General features: G+C 49.3%; 1 protein-coding gene across 19 annotated transcripts in view; it reads right to left on the reverse strand.

Moving 5' to 3' along the window:
* LOC123763958 (cAMP-regulated phosphoprotein 21) overlaps positions 1-13,087 on the reverse strand; it is a 257,113-nt gene that overhangs the window by 161,040 nt on the left and 82,986 nt on the right. For 3 of the 19 annotated variants that reach the window (XM_069330054.1, XM_069330058.1, XM_069330056.1), the window contains exon 3: positions 5,906-5,989. The exons of 13 other annotated variants lie outside the window; for them this stretch is intronic. The gene's annotated coding sequence lies outside the window, so the exon portion shown is untranslated. Of the gene's footprint in view, positions 1-5,905; positions 5,993-13,087 lie in introns of all 19 variants that reach the window. 3 more of the 19 variants (XM_069330059.1, XM_069330064.1, XM_069330063.1) reach the window with 1 other exon arrangement.

Consider the following 13,087-nt stretch of genomic DNA (forward strand, 5'->3'; position numbering starts at 1 on the left):
TGCGTGTTTTTATACCCTGGATGTTGGCAAATATAAATGATGTTATCGTGTTAGTGGAAGTGCTGGATGCCTTACTTGGTGTTAATATCTGAGGCTCTGGTAGGGAGGCTCCCTTAAACTACCAACACACTCCACCTGCCTCAAGGTTTGGTCCACACATATGACCCCCCTCCCACCATCCCCCCCCCTTCCACCATCCCCCCCCCCTCCACCGTCCCCCCCTTCTACGGTCCCCACCTTCCCACACCCCCGTCACCTCCAGCACCATGGTCGCCCCCCACCGTCCCCCCCCCCATCCATGGTCCCACCCCCCTCCCCACCGTCCCCCTCCCCACCGTCCCCCACCCCCCTCACCTCCAGCACCATGGTCGCCCCCCACCGTCCCCCCCCCCTTCCATGGTCCCACCCCCCCTCCACCGTCCCCCACCCCCGTCACCTCCAGCACCATGGTCGCCCCCACCGTCGCCCCCCTCCACCGTCCCCCACCCCCGTCACCTCCAGCACCATGGTCGCCCCCACCGTCCCCCCCACCCCCGTCACCTCCAGCACCATGGTCGCCCCCCACAAAAGGGGTGGTAGTAGTGTGGAGGCGGCTCAGTGATTCACCACACACTCCTGGAACCTCACTTCACCGTCCACATCTCCTGGATTATTAACTTGCTGTCTGACCTTCAACTTGGGAGGTGGGGGCGGAGGGCGGGGTGTCCCTGCCCAGACACACGGGGCCAGGGAGAGACACACGGGGCCAGGGAGAGACACACGGGGCCAGGGAGAGACACACGGGGCCAGGGAGACACACACGGGGCCAGGGAGACACACACGGGGCCAGGGAGACACACACGGGGCCAGGGAGAGACACACGGGGCCAGGGAGAGACACACGGGGCCAGGGAGAGACACACGGGGCCAGGGAGAGACACACGGGGCCAGGGAGACACACACGGGGCCAGGGAGACACACACTGGGCCAGGGAGAGACACACGGGACCAGGGAGAGACACACGGGGCCAGGGAGAGACACACGGGGCCAGGGAGAGACACACGGGGCCAGGGAGAGACACGGGGCCAGGGAGAGACACACGGGGCCAGGGAGACACACGGGGCCAGGGAGACACACGGGGCCAGGGAGTAAGGGAGGTGTGAGGAGGAGTGGTTAGGAGAAACGGAAAGTTTAGAATAAGAAGGAGAGACTGAGGTCAGGGAGGAAAGTAGAAGAGTAGAAAGTAAGACTGGTAGACTAGTAGAAAGATAGCAAGTTGCTGCCACCATCCAATCAAGTATATATAAGACAAGGAATGGAACTTGTGTGTACAACAATATTCTCTGACGTCATCATATACCGCTGTACGAATATAACTCATATAACCAAGACTCTTTAAGTCATAATCTTAACCCAGTAAACTTGAGAGTGCTCTCTACTCTTACCTTTCCTTATACAACATCTAGGGGTCACAATTAAAGGCAATTTAGAAAAGTAAATTAATAAATTATATATTTACTATTATATCCTCAATCATATAGTTATAATTCAACCATATCACGTGATGTTCAAATTAACTCAGAAGAAAGTGAACACACAAGACATTGAGAGCACCTCCGGTCGACTCTCCTTCAACATCACACAACACCAAAGTTAAAATCACAATATACGCCACACCTTCAGAAGACCTACGGCTCACAGAGTGCCCAGCCGGCCTGGGACAGGTCTAGTCTAGCTACACGATCCTCTCTCGACAAGCGATCTATCTATCGCTATCCTGCTCAGTGCCCCAAATGTACAGTTCCAGGAGTATTTATGGGAGACCCGGGAGCTAAGGAGCTCCGCCTACCAAGAGAGCGCCTCTGGCTTGGTACCCACCCCACCTAGACAGCGGCTTGTTTGATGGAAAGACCCCGCCATCTGGTTGCAATTATCAGCTTAGCAGAAAGCCAGGTCACATCACACGACCTGACCCGAAGGCCGCCTGTTACAATGAACACCTGAACGGCGTGACTCTACAATACTTATAGTCCCGGCAACCTGATGCTACCGATCCTGTATGACTGAACTCTCGGGTTATGGACAATATTAAACATCAGTGTCCTATACCGTGTCCTCAGTGTCCTATACCGTGTCCTCAGTGTCCTATACCATGACCTCAGTGTCCTATACCATGTCCTCAGTGTCTATACCGTGTCCTCAGTGTCCTATACCATGTCCTCAGTGTCCTATACCGTGTCCCCAGTGTCCTATACCGTGTCCTCAGTGTCCTATACCGTGTCCTCAGTGTCCTATACCGTGTCCTCAGTGTCCTATACCGTGTCCTCAGTGTCCTATACCATGTTCTCAGTGTCCTATACCGTATCCCCAGTGTCCTATACCATGTCCTCAGTGTCCTATACCATGTCCTCAGTGTCCTATACCATGTGCTCAGTGTCCTATACCATGTCCTCAGTGTCCTATACCATGTCCTCAGTGTCTATACCGTGTCCTCAGTGTCCTATACCATGTCCTCAGTGTCTATACCATGTCCTCAGTGTCCTATACCATGTCCTCTACCGTGTCCTCAGTGTCCTATACCGCTATAGGACCCCCCCCCTCCCTCTCACCACCACAACAGCAGGCACCACACAACTCATCATAACTCTTCATCATCACCAACAAAAGTTAAGTCGGATCACTGCGGCTCACTACTACTTCCTTAAGGCTCCACTAATGCTTACACTGAACGCAAATTAGTGTACATAAAATCTAATGTGGTTTAAACCCAAAGATTAACTTTTAGGTGATGATTTGTAGCACAAAAGAGGAATAATATGAAGGAGAATAAATGAAGGAAGCGAGATAATTGAGAGTAATATGAAAGAGAGAGGAAGGGATGCCGCTGCCGGCACCAGAGGAACGGACAGTGTGTGGAGAGTATTGATCAGACCAGCCGCTAGCTGGCTGGGACCCGTCTACCCCCACCCCCTCCCTCCTGGTGCACACACACACACACACACACACACACACACACACACACACACACACACACACACACACACACACACACACACACACACACACACACTCATCACCTAAAATAAATGGAATGCACTAGGAAGTGATGTGGTGGAGGCTGACTCCATACACAGTTTCAAATGTAGATATGATAAGAGCCCAGTAGGCTCAGGAATCTGTACATCAGTTGATTGACAGTTGAGAGGCGGGACCAAAGAGCCAAAGCTCAACCCCCGCAAGCACAACTAGGCGAGTACAACTAGGTAAATACAAATACACACATACACCCACAGTGTCATATCGGAACATATACGGAAAGTGACAAGGAAATCTGCGAGGCACTGAATGCCAGTTTCCATGGAGTGTTCACAACCAAGCCTGAGCAGCTCCCATTGTTAGAAGAGATTACCCTAGATGGAAGACTATCAGATATAGAGGTGACAGCAGAGGAGGTAATGAAACAGTTGACAACACTGGATGCAACTAAAGCGGTTGAACCAGACAAAGTATCACCGTGGATACTAAAAGAGGCAGCACAGGCCCTTAGCGTGCCTCTGGCAAGGATCTTTAATGAATCACTTATGTCGAGAGAATTGCCCAATTGCTGGAAGAGGGCAAATGTCGTACCAATTTTCAAGAAAGGGGATAGGGAGGAGGAACTTAACTATAGACCTATATCACTTACAAGCATCCCCTGTAAAATACTTGAAAGAATAATTAGGCTAAGACTTGTTGCACACCTGGAGAGCATTGGGTTTGTAAACAAACATCAACATGGGTTCTGGAAAGGGAAATCTTGCCTAACAAACCTTTTGTAATTCTATGATAAAATAACGAGGATAAGGCAGGACAGAGAAGGTTGGGCAGACTGCATATTTCTGGACTGCCAAAAGGCCTTTGATATAGTACCGCACATGAGACTGCTATACAAACTTGAGAGGCAGGCAGAAGTAAGCGGAAAGACCCTAGCATGGGTGAGGAACTACCTAACAGGAAGGTGCCAGAGAGTAATGGTAAGGGGCGAGAAGTCGGACTGGCGAACAGTAACAAGTGGAGTACCTCAAGGATCGGTGCTGGGACCAATTCTATTTCTAATTTACGTATATGATATGTTTACAGGAGTGGAATCCTACATGTCAATGTTCGCGAATGACGCAAAACTAATGAGAAGAGCTGTGACAGATGAGGATGGTAGGATCCTCCAAGAGGACTTAAACAGGTTGCAGAGATGGTCAGAGAAATGGCTACTGGAGTTCAACACGAGGAAATGTAATTTTATGGAAATGGAATCGGGTGATTGGAGACCAAAGGGACAGTACACAATGAAGGGGAACTGCCTACCTGTGACGAGACCTGGGCGTAGACGTAACACCTAATTTATCTCCTGAGGCACATGTATATAGGATAACGACAGCAGCGTACTCTACACTGGCAAAAGTTAGAACATCATTCAGAAACCTAAGTGAGGAGGTTTTTAGGGCGCTTTACACTGCCTACGTGAGGCCAGTCTTAGAGTATGCCGCCTCATCATGGAGTCCCCATCTGAAGAAACACATAAGGAAACTAGAAAAGGTTCAGAAGTTTGTAACAAGACTCGTCCCAGCGTTACGAGGGATGGGATATGAAGAGCGCCTGAAGGAACTGAGCCTTACGACACTAGAAAAAAGAAGGGAGAGGGGGGATATGATAGGAACGTATAAAATACTCAGGGGGATTGACAGAGTGGACATAGACGAAATGTTCACACGGAATAGTAACAGATCGAGGGGGACATGTTTTTATTATTATTATTATTATTTTCTACCACAGACGTGGCCACACATTTACAATGCTAATCAGCATATATGCATTTTCTTGTGTGTTGGGCCGCACGAGCCCCAGGAGGTGGACGTGTGAGCACCGCACCACCAGTCCCAAGACTGATCCTCACCCGAGGCTTCCTTCATCACCCAGATGGAAGAGTAATAATTATTATAATATAACTTTAATAATTATTACTCTTCCTTCTGCTGGGTCATGAAGGAAGCCGGCCTCGGGTGAAAGGGGGTTATTATATATATATATATATATATATATATATATATATATATATATATATATATATATATATATATATATATATATATAATAAACACATTCACACATGTCTAATAGCCAACACCGCACTCCTTTACCTGGTATACAAGGTCCGATATGCCAAATAGGACGAATAATTTTCGTTATTTTCAAATATTTCTTTCCAGATGTTTGAAGTCTACAAGCGAATCTAACAATAATAATCTATTTTATGAGAAAGATGAATTACTGACTTTGTTATGTTAAGTTTAGGTAGGTTAGGTTTGATCACATTTGTCTTCTCAGTTACTGAAACTGACTCGGCCCCCCCTGGCAGCTGCCCAGTTACACAACAGAAGAACAATGGAGTCTGAAAATCTGATACACCAATACCTGGAACATACCTCGAAAGGGCTTCGGGAGTTTTTCTACTCCCCGAGTCCAGCATGGGGCCAGGCTCAACTTGTGATAACTTGGTCCAACAGGCTGTTGCTTGGGAGTGGCACACATTCCCACATACCACTACAATCCAGTTGGTCAAACACTTCTTGCAGGAACCTCTTTAACTGCTTCTTGAAGAAGTCCACCTTTGTCTCGGCAACATTTCTAATGCTTGCTGGGAGATTATTGAGCAGACATGGTCCTCTGATGTTCAGTGGTCACTGATGGTGTTTACTGCACCAATGCTGATGGACTTTTAAATAAAGTGGAGGAACTCGCAAGACTGAGGACACAACCCTTGGTGTGATCAGAGTTGTATAGACTAAGTGACTAGTTATGATCACCAATGTAATACTTCTCAGCGAAGATTAGATAATGCAAAGAAAAGGAATATAAGAGGAGAAGAATAGGTGAAGTTTACTTATATTTACCTGTAGTTGGTTTCGAGAGCTCTTCTACTCTCCAAGCTTAGCCTATGCCAGGCTTATCTGATGATAACTTGGTCCTTCAGGGTACTGCTGGTCAAAAGAAACAAGGCTTTTACAGAGATTTCTTTGAAGTCTACAAGCGAATACAAGGATTGTGTCATGAGAATCATTTCAGTGGGAGTGAGGTAGTGGTGGTGGTGGTAGTGGTGGTGGTGGTGGTGGTGGTGGTGGTGGTGGTAGTGGTGGTGGTGGTGGTAGTGGTGGTGGTGGTGGTGGTGGTGGTGGTGGTAGTGGTAGTGGTAGTGGTAGTGGTAGTAGTGGTGACCAACAACCCTCATGAGGACCACGTAAGACACAGTTAATATGGACAAATGACCAGAACATGAGTAAATGTCCTCCCGGTGAGGCGCTGACGGCCCTCACACTGAGAACAAAGCTGTTTGAATTGACAAACTTGAATATTGGTCAAAATTATTAAGAAAAAAAAAAGCACCAGCCGGAAAAGGAAAGACCAAAGAGAATTAGGCTTATAGAAGTGTAGAAGAACTTGGTGGTGGTTCAAGTCCGGGAGGGAAGGAGACCGGCGCTGACCAACTAACCAGGCAAGACCTGGTCTTCACACCATCAACTTTACAACACCCAAAACTTTGACCAAGAAATGCTAATATGGCCCAACAACTCGTGTATTTTGGTCTTAAAATATATAAAGTAAATGAAAGTATATAAACAAATAGAAAGAATATATAAATGTAAAAAAGAAAGAATATATAAATGTAACAAAAAATATATATTCAGTAAATGAATATTATAAAATATATAAAGCAAATGAGAGCTATATAAAGTGGAAGAAATGGGAATAGGGAAATGCTAGCATATCGAAAATGGGAATATCTGATAGAGAGAGAATTAGTGGAGAGAATAGGAAGAGAACTGAGGAAGATGAACACGTGTTATAATGGATGACAATGAACACACTAAGAGAACACCAGCACTGAGGGCTGCGGGCGCCAGGAGGAACACTGAGGGCTGCGGGCGCCAGGAGGAACACTGAGGGCTGCGGGCGCCAGGAGGAACACTGAGGGCTGCGGGAGCCAGGAGGAACACTGAGGGCTGCGGGCGCCAGGAGGAACACTGAGGGCTGCGGGCGCCAGGAGGAACACTGAGGGCTGCGGGCGCCAGGAGGAACACTGAGGGCTGCGGGAGCCAGGAGGAACACTGAGGGCTGCGGGCGCCAGGAGGAACACTGAGGGCTGCGGGCGCCAGGAGGAACACTGAGGGCTGCGGGCGCCAGGAGGAACACTGAGGGCTGCGGGCGCCAGGAGGAACACTGAGGGCTGCGGGCGCCAGGAGGAACACTGAGGGCTGCGGGCGCCAGGAGGAACACTGAGGGCTGCGGGAGCCAGGAGGAACACTGAGGGCTGCGGGAGCCAGGAGGAACACTGAGGGCTGCGGGAGCCAGGAGGAACACTGAGGGCTGCGGGAGCCAGGAGGAACACTGAGGGCTGCGGGAGCCAGGAGGAACACTGAGGGCTGCGGGAGCCAGGAGGAACACTGAGGGCTGCGGGAGCCAGGAGGAACACTGAGGGCTGCGGGAGCCAGGAGGAACACTGAGGGCTGCGGGCGCCAGGAGGAACACTGAGGGCTGCGGGCGCCAGACCCCGCCATCACCGCCCACCCTGCTATTTACCCCCACACCTCATATAATCTCCCAACCCTCTATTAATATCCCCCCTTTCAGTAATCACCATCCTCTTCAGTAATGAAGCAGTCCTCACCAGTGTAAGAGCTCATACAGGGAAACACCAGCTCTACACTACCACCTCCCACACATCCCTGACAACACCGCCACCAGTCAGCGACAACACCGCCGCCAGCCAGCCAGCGACAACACCGCCACCAGCCAGCCAGCCAGCCAGCGACAACACTGCCGCCAGCCAGCCAGCGACAACACCGCCGCCAGCCAGCCAGCCAGCCAGCCAGCGACAACGCCGCCAGCCAGCCAGCTAGCGACAACGCCGCCAGCCAGCCAGCCAGCGACAACGCCAGCCAGCCAGCCAGCCACTAATGTGTCCCCTCGTGCACAAAACCCAACAATAAGGCCTCGTGGCGTTAACACATGCCGTACCTAAGTCGTACCCAGACTCCCGCTCAGGTAATTATTAAACCCAAATAACCAGAGCCAGCAGCATTGATTCCAAGGATGTGACCTAGTTTCCCTGTGGGGGTGTTGGAGGGAGGCGGAGGGGATATCCACATGGCGCACCAGAGCTCAGTTTTGGGGACCAGTAGCGTGTCCGGGTCTTATGCCCAGGGGAAATAGGTCCTATATTCCAGGGAGGAGGGAGAGAGCGTGGTCTCTATAGCACCCCCGGGAGCGGCCCACGGCGGGCAAGGGAAGGCTATAACTTGTAAATGCGAGCGTTTTATTATTCTGATGCCTCATTCATCCTCGTCTGCCTCGGCGTGGGGGACTGTTCTGTCCCTAGCCGCCTCCTGGCTGTCCCTCTCTCCCTCTCAACACTAGGGGCTCTACCCTCCCCTGACTCTCTCCCTCTCAACACTAGGGGCTCTACCCTCCGCTGCCTCTCAACACTAGGGGGCTCTACCCTCCCCTGCCTCTCAACACTAGGGGGCTCTACCCTCCCCTGCCTCTCAACACTAGGGGCTCTACCCTCCTCCTGCCTCTCAACACTAGGGGGCTCTACCCTCCCCTGCCTCTCAACACTAGGGGCTCTACCCTCCCCTGCCTCTCAACACTAGGGGCTCTACCCTCCCCTGCCTCTCAACACTAGGGGGCTCTACCCTCCTCCTGCCTCTCAACACTAGGGGCTCTACCCTCCCCCTGCCTCTCAACACTAGGGGCTCTACCCTCCCCCTGTCTCTCAACACTAGGGAACACGTGTACACATACACCACCATAACACGCCTCACAGTGTTCACGTGTTTATGGTGCTCTTGGAGACTCGGAGAGCGTCTGGAGCACATCCCCAGCACCTCTCTCCTCCTTCACGCCCCAGATGACCCCCCCCCCCTTGTTTGTTGCACCTCCCTGGCTCCTACCGGAACATCCTTCCCTCACTCCCCACTATACCATCAACTTTAGAATATACCATCAACTAGAAGAATATAAAAGACATATTGCAGGCGTCAAGTGTTGCATCTGTAACACAAGATATTACCTGAGCTGCGCAGAATAACCTACAGCGTGCACAAACAGTCAGGGAATATACTGGGTTTGGCAACAATGACAGGTTAATATGGGAAAACGTAACTCAACTGATGAAAAAGATTCCCGAGTCACAGAGATTATCATTGACTGAAAATCTACCAGTGATATATGCCGACTGTGAAAAGACAACACTGGATAACGACCAAAACACTGGAACAGATAGTTTAGAGAACCGCAGCAGTAGTGTGGAGGGAGAGGATATTGTGGTACAACACAACAACAATATTGCAGCGCCAGGTAATATAATCAATGAGAGCAACAGTGGGAAAGCGTGCATAAACGAAGGAATTGGGACGAACAACGGAGATGGCTCCAATAATGAGGCGGCCAAGACAGGCACACGTATAAATACTGTGAAAAAAATAAAAACTGAAAATATTTGCAAATTCTATGCACAAGGAATATGCAAATATGAGAAATTAGGTGCAAAATGCATTTTTCTGCATCCTTGAAAATGCAGGAACATGTTGGCGAGGGGTACATGACGTTTTGGAACAGGGTGTAGATGCTTCCACCCTAAACTATGTAAATTCTCAGTTAGGGACAAAAAATGTTACAATCTTCAGTGTCCGGAAGTCCACGCGAGAGGAACACAGCGTTATAGACGGGAAGATCAATATGACACTACAAAAAGCAGTATGAGGACATGTTTAGCACTCTGATACACAGCATGAAAGTGGAAGATCCGGACAACTTCTTTATGCGTGATATCCAAACCCCGGTAAATATAACTGATATCAACACAAGCGTGGCAGATTTTGAAAGAGAAATTGACAATACAGTATGCCCATACACTCAGCCCCGGGTCCAGACTCATGGAATTCAATATTTATAAAGAAATGCAAAGTGCCAGTAGCACAGGCGCTCAGTATAGTGTGGAGGAAGAGCTTGGACGCAGGGGAGATACCAGATGCGCTTAAAGCAGCAGACATTGCCCCTCTACACAAGGGAGGTAGCAAAGCATTGGCAAAGAATTATAGACCAGTTACACTAACGTTCAACATAATAAAAGTATTTGAGAGAGTGATCAGAAGTCAGGTCACTAGTTTCATGGAGACCAATGACCTCCACAATCCAGGCCAACATGGATTTAGAGCGGGAAGATCATGTCTCTCACAGCTACTTGATCATTACGACAAAATCACTGAGGCATTAGAAGAAAAACAATGCAGATGTTGTATACACAGACTTTGCAAAGGCATTCGACAAATGTGACCATGGAGTGATAGTACACAAAATGAGGTCAATGGGAATAACTGGTAAAGTAGGACGCTGGATACTCAATTTCCTGACGAACAGAACACAAAGAGTAACAGTCAATCAAATAAAATCGAGTCCAAGCGCAGTTAAAAGCTCTGTACCTCAAGGTACAGTCCTTGCACCACTGCTGTTCCTTATTCTCATATCAGATATAGATAAAAATACAAGTCACAGCTTCGTGTTATCCTTTGCAGATGACACAAAAATCGGCAAGAAAATTACCCCTGGTGAAGACATTGAAAAACTACAAGCAGATATTAACAAAGTTTTCGATTGGGCATCAGAAAATAACATGATGTTTAACAGTGATAAATTCCAGGTACTCAGGTACGGTAAAAATGAGGACCTTAAACATAATACAGGGTACAAAACACAATCGAATCTGCCCATGGTAGGAAAATAGCTTGTAAAGGATTTGTGAATAATGATGCCTGACGACCTAACGTTTAGGGAGCATAACCAAGCAAATATTGCGACAGCCAGAAAAATGATAGGATGGATTACGAGAATCTTCAAGTCCAGGGATCCCATCACAATGGTTGTACTCTTCAAGTCACTTGTGTTGTCCCGTCTTGAGTACTGCTCAGTACTCACTTCCCCCTTCAGAGCAGGAGAGATTGCTGAAATAGAGGGAATACAGAGAACATATACGGCACGCATAGACGAGATAAAGCACCTAAATTATTGGGATCGTCTCAAAGCTCTCCAAATGTACTCACTAGAAAGAAGACGAGAGAGATACCAAATAATATACACTTGGAAAATACTGGAGGGTCAGGTCCCAAATCTACCATCTACACACAGTAAAATAACAACGTACTGGAGTGAACGATATGGAAGAAAATGCAGAATAGAACCAGTGAAGAGCAGAGGTGCCATAGGCACAATCAGAGAACACTGTATAAACATCAGAGGTCCGCGGTTGTTCAACGTCCTCCCAGCGACTATAAGAAATATTGCCGGAACAACCGTGGACATCTTCAAGAGAAAACTAGACTATTTTCTAAAAAAAAAATACCGGACCAACCGGGCTGTGGTGGGTATGTGGGCCTACGGACCAAGCAACAGCCTAGTGGACCAAACTCTCACAAGTCAAGCCTGGCCTCGGGCCGGGCTTGGGGAGTAGAAGAACTCCCAGAACCCCATCAACCAGGTATCAACACAAAAGCCCTCATCCTCCCCTCACTGCCCACTACACCAGCAACACAAAAGCCCTCATCCTCCCCTCACTGCCCACTACACTAGCAACACAAAACACCACCCACCTGCCCTATTTATGACCAGTATATACAGGTGAGAGGGACGCCGCCCCCTCCCCTTCCTCCGCCTCGTTATCAACAAAGATGAGAGAGCAGAGAGCCGCCGGGTCGTGTCCGGAGGATCACTAATGACAGGCCACCTCCCTAACACTATAGTCATCTGTAGAGTTATGTGAGGCAGCTCTTGTTGGTCCATGTGAGGCAGCTCTTGTTGGTCCATGGGAGGCAGCTCTTGTTGGTCCATGTGAGGCAGCTCTTGTTGGTCCATGGGAGGCAGCTCTTGTTGGTCCATGGGAGGCAGCTCTTGTTGGTCCATGTGAGACAGCTCTTGTTGGTCCATGTGAGGCAGCTCTTGTTGGTCCATGGGAGGCAGCTCTTGTTGGTCCATGTGAGGCAGCTCTTGTTGGTCCATGTGAGGCAGCTCTTGTTGGTCCATGTGAGGCAGCTCTTGTTGGTCCATGTGAGGCAGCTCTTGTTGGTCCATGTGAGGCAGCTCTTGTTGGTCCATGTGAGGCAGCTCTTGTTGGTCCATGTGAGGCAGCTCTTGTTGGTCCATGTGAGGCAGCTCTTGTTGGTCCATGGGAGGCAGCTCTTGTTGGTCCATGTGAGGCAGCTCTTGTTGGTCCATGTGAGGCAGCTCTTGTTGGTCCATGTGAGGCAGCTCTTGTTGGTCCATGTGAGGCAGCTCTTGTTGGTCCATGGGAGGCAGCTCTTGTTGGTCCATGTGAGGCAGCTCTTGTTGGTCCATGGGAGGCAGCTCTTGTTGGTCCATGTGAGGCAGCTCTTGTTGGTCCATGTGAGGCAGCTCTTGTTGGTCCATGTGAGGCAGCTCTTGTTGGTCCATGTGAGGCAGCTCTTGTTGGTCCATGTGAGGCAGCTCTTGTTGGTCCATGTGAGGCAGCTCTTGTTGGTCCATGTGAGGCAGCTCTTGTTGGTCCATGTGAGGCAGCTCTTGTTGGTCCATGGGAGGCAGCTCTTGTTGGTCCATGTGAGGCAGCTCTTGTTGGTCCATGGGAGGCAGCTCTTGTTGGTCCATGTGAGGCAGCTCTTGTTGGTCCATGTGAGGCAGCTCTTGTTGGTCCATGTGAGGCAGCTCTTGTTGGTCCATGAGAGGCAGCTCTTGTTGGTCCATGTGAGGCAGCTCTTGTTGGTCCATGTGAAGTAGCTGGCTCCGGTCAGAAGGACTGAAGGCTCCGGTGAGGACTATAACCCCCGAGCGCTGTCTACTCAGCCACGAGGGCCTATCAGTGGTGTAAAGACTGTCCCCTGAGGTACAGAGCTTTTCACTGCACTTGGACTTGATCTTGATCTTATCTGATAGACCGTTACTCTTTGTATTCTATTTGACAAAGTTGAAAATCCAACGCTCCACTTTACTCATTATTACAATTAATCTCGTTTTATAGGCTATCACCGCTTTGTAATGATCCATTAATG

The sequence above is a fragment of the Procambarus clarkii genome, chromosome 23 (assembly GCF_040958095.1).
Source record: "Procambarus clarkii isolate CNS0578487 chromosome 23, FALCON_Pclarkii_2.0, whole genome shotgun sequence".
Lineage (NCBI taxonomy): Eukaryota > Metazoa > Arthropoda > Malacostraca > Decapoda > Cambaridae > Procambarus > Procambarus clarkii.